A 6,618-nucleotide genomic window follows, 5' to 3' on the forward strand; every position below is an offset into this window, starting at 1 on the left:
AATGTAATGAGTATTTTGGGGGTCAGGGAAAATGTATGGAGGATGAGTAAAGTAAAAGAAATGTTCTCTTGATAAGTGCATGAATTGTATTTGTACTTAATTACTTTACACCATCATTTTCCTGTCCTACAGGCTAAGCATTCAAAATGTACGGTTATTTGAATATCCAAACGGACGTTACTATTTAAATACTTGCGAGAGTATTTGTTTTTTTAGGAAACAAATCAGAGGCCTAATTTAACAATGAATAGGTTTTCTCTCAAATAAATCAAATGATCTATGTGACATTCCTACACACAAGGATATATACCATGAATTGAATAAAACAACAAACTTTTGAACATAGTTTTTTATAACGTGCACCCCATAAAAAAGAGATACCGGTAGCCTACACAGGTTTCATGCATGGAGCTTGTTGTTGTTGGCACCAGTCAGACGATGTGCAGCAACGTGAAGAGGGAGATCTCTAATCAATAGAATTGAAAATTATGGAATTAAGTTAGCTAAATGAGAAATGGTAGGCTACAACGAGCGTGTAGGCTGCTGTTTATTCTGAATGGAGTTGTTGTAGACAAACGTATGTTGGCTACGTGTTGAAATGCTCATATGTTTCATTGTAGCTTCATGTGTTTTCTTATCACCATGACCACAACTTTCTAAAACAATGTCAAATATATAGAAGAAATAAGGACCATCCACTGAGCACACAATGGTTGAATCAACCTTGTTTCCACGTCATTTTAAATTAAATTGCATTGAACTTGCGGTGCCTGTGCCCAGTGGGTAATGATATCAGGAGACCCAAAGAAGATGTTGAGAAGGACCACTTCAACTATTTTAGAAGAAGGGGACTGCTGTTGAGTGAGAAACCCTCTCTTCCTGTCTGGTGTGAACTGAGGAAATTGGACAGTGACAGGTTTACTTTGAAGAGGATCAAATATAGACACGCACACGCACACGCGCACACACACATACACACACTCTTCCAAGAGCCTTGCCAGTGCCTGCTGAGGATGACAGGTTGACTTTGAGGGGGATTAAGGATGTTTGCCCAGGCCAGCTCAGAGCCCCAGCCTTGCAGTGTCTCCCTAGCGTCTCCCCAGTGTCTCCTAGTGCCAAGTCCCCCTCCGGCTGGCTGCTTTGTCTAACCTCCGCCAGGCACAGAGACAGTACTGATCTCTGACTGGGACATGGTGAATATACCACTCCACTCGAGCAGACTAATGTCTGGGGCTTGGTGAATGGGGCCCTAATACCAGCTCAATGAAGGGAGAGAACAAGGAGAAAACACACACAGGTATGTACACACACACACACACACACACACACACACACACACACACACACACACACACACACACACACACAGGCACACACACACACAGGCACACACACAGGCATGTACACACACACACACACAGGCATGTACACACACACACACAGGCATGTACACACACAGGCATGTACACACAGGCATGTACACACACAGGCACACACACACACACACACACAGGCACACACACACACACACACACACACACACACACACACACACACACACACACACACAGACAGGCATGTACACACACACACACACACACACACACAAACAGAGGAGGTGTAGAAACTTGATGTTCAGCCAAAGTGCTACAGAGGGAAAAGTGCTCTTTCCATCCCCTTAGGTCTTGGCAGGACATGTCCTGAGCTCTCACATTACACTATCTACTGCGTAGATGTAAGAGACAAGCATGTGTTTTTGCCTGGGCAACATATTTAGTATTATGAATGCTCTGTATTCAGTGGCTTTTAGAGACTGTGGGTTTGTAAATGACAAACAGACTACAGTCACCAATGCAGCTTTACATGTTCTGTACAGTTCAAACATCACACAGCCTGGATCATTCATTCATTGATATTCAACAATATACTATTATTCTCTTAGCTAGCACACCACATAGGTTCAGTCCGTTCACCCCTCCAGTGCAGGTGTCTGGGGTTTTCTCCTGTGTTCAGATCTGTGCCCCGTGTAGCTCAGTTGGCTTCGCCAGGGTTGTTGGTTTTGATGCCCTCAGTGCAGGTGTCTGGGGTTTTCTCCTGTGTTCAGATCTGTGCCCCGTGTAGCTCAGTTGGCTTCGCCAGGGTTGTTGGTTTTGATGCCCACAGTGGATCAGTATGAAAATGTATGCACTCATTACTGTAAGTCGGTCTGGATAAGAGCATCTGTTAAATGACTTAAATGTAATTGTAGAGAAAATGAAAACATACGGCCAGCAGCTCCTGAGGCAGTCTAAGGGCTGGATGGGGATTTGATCAATCAATATCTTTGATCAAATCAGAGCCTTTTTTTAAGCTGATCAACCTGCCCCATGTGTTAACTTACCTGTCCCCAACCCTAAATACATGATCCATACTGTATGTCAACTAGATTCAGCTGTGTGCCGATTTCTTTCTTGAGCAGATGGTCAAGGGGACAGAACATAATTGCAAATAATTTATAGACTACAAATTGTCAGCAAGAAGCCCAAAGCTTCAGCACATTTCCCCTCCCTCTATACAGTTGCTACTCTATATGAAAGATGATGTTAACATAAAGACATGTTCCATGGAGAAAGAGATTAACTCGCCGAACATTAAGTCGTACTTCCAAGTACACAAAGAAAAGCATTTGAAAAGTGTTATTCCGCAGGAATAGTACCATACGGAACAGATGATGCTATTTGGGAACGTTTGGGTTAACATAACATTCAACCTGCCCCTTGAATCACCCCTTCGCACAAAGGCATTTTAAACAAGGAACCTCCAACGCACATGCAACTGGTTCTCTTGTTTAATCACAAACACTCTATAACCCCTCACATCAAGCCTTGTCTCATAGACTAGATGTTTGGTATGAGGACAGCAAACAACATTGGTTGGGGTGGATGGGTCGATGTATAACGCAAACGTCTAGCAACCCAAATCTCATCACGGACAACTTAAATATTTTAGCTAATTAGCTATTTACAACTATTTAATAGTTTTTAGCTGCCATACAACTAAACTCAGCAAAAAAAGAAAAGTTCCCTTTTTCAGGATCCTGTCTTTCAAAGATAGTTCGTAATAATCCAAATAACTTCACAGATCTTCATTGTAAAGGGTTTAATCACTGTTTCCCATGCTTGTTCAATGAACCCTAAACAATTAATGAACATGCACCTGTGGAATGGTTGTTAAGACACTAGCAGCTTACAGACGGTAGGCAATTAAGGTAACAGTTATGAAAACTTAGGACACTGAAGAGGCCTTTCTACTGACTCTGAAAAACACCAAAAGAAAGAAGCCCAGAGTCCTTGCTCATCTGCGTGAACATGCCTTAGGCATGCTGCAAGGAGTCATGAGGACTGCAGAGGTTGCCAGGGAAATAAACTGCAATGTCCGTACTGTGAGACGCCTAAGACAGCACTACAGGGAGACAGGACAGACAGGTGATCAACCTCGCAGTGAAAGATCATGTGTAACAACACCTGCACTGGATCGGTACATCTGAACATCACACCTGTGGGACAGGTACAGGTAGGCAACAACAACTGCCCGAGTTACACCAGGAATGCACAATCCCTCCATCAGTGCTCAGACTGTCTGCAGTAGGCTGAGAGAGGCTGGACTGAGGGCTTGTAGGCCTGTTGTAAGGAAGGTCCTTACCAGACATCACCGGCAACAACGTTGCCTATAGGTACAAACCTAGTGGACCAAACAGGACTGGCAAAAAGTACTCATCACTGACGAGTCATGGTTTTGTCTCACCAGGGGTGATGGTCGGATTCACGTTTATCACGTTTATGGGGCGGTGTGTCACAGCATTATCAGACTGAGCTTGTTGTCATTGCAGGGAATCTCAACGCTGTGCGTTACAGGGAAGACATCCTTCTCCCTCATGTGGTACCCTTCCTGCAGGCTCATCCTGACATGACCCTCCAGCATGAAAATGCCACCAGCCATACTGCTCATTCTGTGCATGATTTCCTGCAAGGCAGGAATGTCAGTGTCCTGCCATGGCCAGCGAAGAGCCCGGATCTCAATCCCATTGAGCACATCTGGCACCTGTTTGATCGGAGGGTGAGGGCTAGGGCCATTCCCCCCAGAAATGTCCGGGAACATTCAGGTGCCTTGGTGGAAGAGTGGGGTAACATCTCAATGCAAGAACTGACAAATCTGGTGCAGTCAATGAGGAGGAGATGCACTGCAGTACTTAATGCAGCTGGTGGCCACACCAGAATACAGATTGTTATTTTTTATTTTGACCCCCCCCCCCCCTTTGTTCAGGGACACATTTTTCAATTTCTGTTAGTCACATGTCTGTGGAACTCGTTCAGTTTATGTCTCAGTTGTTGAATCTTGTTAGAAATACAAATATTTACACATGTTAAGTTTGCTGAAAATAAATGCAGTTGACAGTGAGAGGACGTTTCTTTTTTTGCTGAGTTTACTTAGCATGTTAGCTTCCTCTAACCCTACCCCTAACCTTAACCCCTAACTCATGGCCTAGCTAACGTTAGCATTAGCCACCTAGCCACCTAGCTAACGTTAGCTACAACAAATTGGAATTCGTAACATATCTTATGAATTGTATTTCGGAACATAAACATACAAAATGGATGATGGACATCCACAAATGAATACATAGCTTACAAAACGTAACATATCCTACCAAATGGAGTGTCCCGGATTTACGTTCACTGTGTTACAAAACCCTGAACAACTTATTTAAGGCAACTGCCCTCTCTCTCTCTCTCTCTCTCTCTCTCTCTCTCTCTCTCTCCCACCCTTATCTCTCTAATACACTTTCTGCATACAGTGATTTCCCAAGTTGTAAATATTTTGCAGTGTCTCACAGAGACATAGAGCCTCATTGTGGAACAGAGAGGGCAGGCTGTATCTGTGCTCCTCTGACCTCACTTCTGTTTACATTACACAACGACAACATGACTTCCTGGTGAATGGGGATTCTAAATCCAATGACAAAAATGGCACCACATGCAGAAGTATATCTTGGTTTGCGCATGACTCTCATTCACACAATGATTGGATGAAAGGCAAACATACGACACATTGCTTTACGAGCGTCTACAAATCACTTATCTCACATGTCCTCATATCCTCTGGCCTACAGTCTTTCATGACTGAATGTTCAGAAATGAGACGTAAATCTTCCCACTATCAGTGACATCAGCTGTGTAAAGAAGGCATGCACATGAGGTCAGGATCTGGGGTGATACACCAGTCTGCCCCTAATTTCTCCAGTCCGTCTCTCATTTCGTCTGTCCGACTATCAAATCAAGGCTATGAGGTTACCATCTGGTCATTGAGACTCTGCTTTAGTTTAAAACACAGTTATATAGGAGGAGTTGTTCAGGGAGATGGGTGGAGTGTGAAGTCTCCCATCAGTCACTGCCAACAGAACATGCTTTGGCCTAGAGTCAGGCATTTACATGATATTGAGACTTAGATTTGGCCTCTTACAGTTTATACAGATTATTTCCATTGCCATACTCAGTCAGAAAATGAAGAGAAGTGCATTTCAGAAGTTGTCAATGAGGAAATAGTCGCTAAAGCTTTATACGTGATTTAAATCCAGTTGAACAACTCCCAACACTCCGGTCCCTTACTTAACTGTAGCGGTCTTGGTCGGAACGCCAAGATTCCTGAGGGAGCAGTGAGTGGGTTATTCCTTTACTGAGTCATTTTCTTGACTCTTATCCCTAGTTCCCAGGCAGCTAGCAGGCTCCAGCTTTACAGTCTGCAGCCGGTGGATGTGAAAGACCAAAGTTCTCCAAAAGGATCATTTCACTTTTCAGAGAGGAGAAAGGAAATCTGTTTCTCAAGCTCCATAACATAGTCAGTACCTCTCAGGGTTCTTCTCATCTAGTCAGGGTTCTTCTCATCTAGTCAGGGTTCTTCTCATCTAGTCAGGGTTCTTCTCATCTAGTCAGGGTTCTTCTCATCTAGTCAGGGTTCTTCTCATCTAGTCAGGGTTCTTCTCATCTAGTCAGTGTTCTTCTCATCTAGTCAGGGTTCTTCTCATCTAGTCAGTGTTCTTCTCATCTAGTCAGGGTTCTTCTCATCTAGTCAGGGTTCTTCTCATCTAGTCAGGGTTCTTCTCATCTAGTCAGGGTTCCTCTCATCTAGTCAGGGTTCTTCTCATCTAATCAGGGTTCTTCATCTAATCAGGGTTCTTCATCTAATCAGGGTTCTTCATCTAATCAGGGTTTTTCTCATCTAGTCAGGGTTCCTCCCATCTAATCAGGGTTCTTCTCATCTAGTCAGGGTTCTTCTCATCTAGTCAGGGTTCTTCTCATCTAGTCAGGGTTCTTCTCATCTAGTCAGGGTTCTTCTCATATAATCAGGGTTCTTCTCATCTAATCAGGGTTCTTCATCTAATCAGGGTTCTTCTCATCTAGTCAGGGTTCTTCTCATCTAATCTGGGTTCTTCTCATCTAGTCAGGGTTCTTCTCATCTAATCTGGGTTCTTCTCATCTAGTTAGGGTTCTTCTCATCTAGGCATTCTTTTGAAGGTTTTGAAGTCATACTAAGAAGGACCCTACTGTGAAGTGCCATAGACTAAATCACCCTACTGTGAAG

Source organism: Oncorhynchus keta, chromosome 34 (assembly GCF_023373465.1).
Source record: "Oncorhynchus keta strain PuntledgeMale-10-30-2019 chromosome 34, Oket_V2, whole genome shotgun sequence".
Lineage (NCBI taxonomy): Eukaryota > Metazoa > Chordata > Actinopteri > Salmoniformes > Salmonidae > Oncorhynchus > Oncorhynchus keta.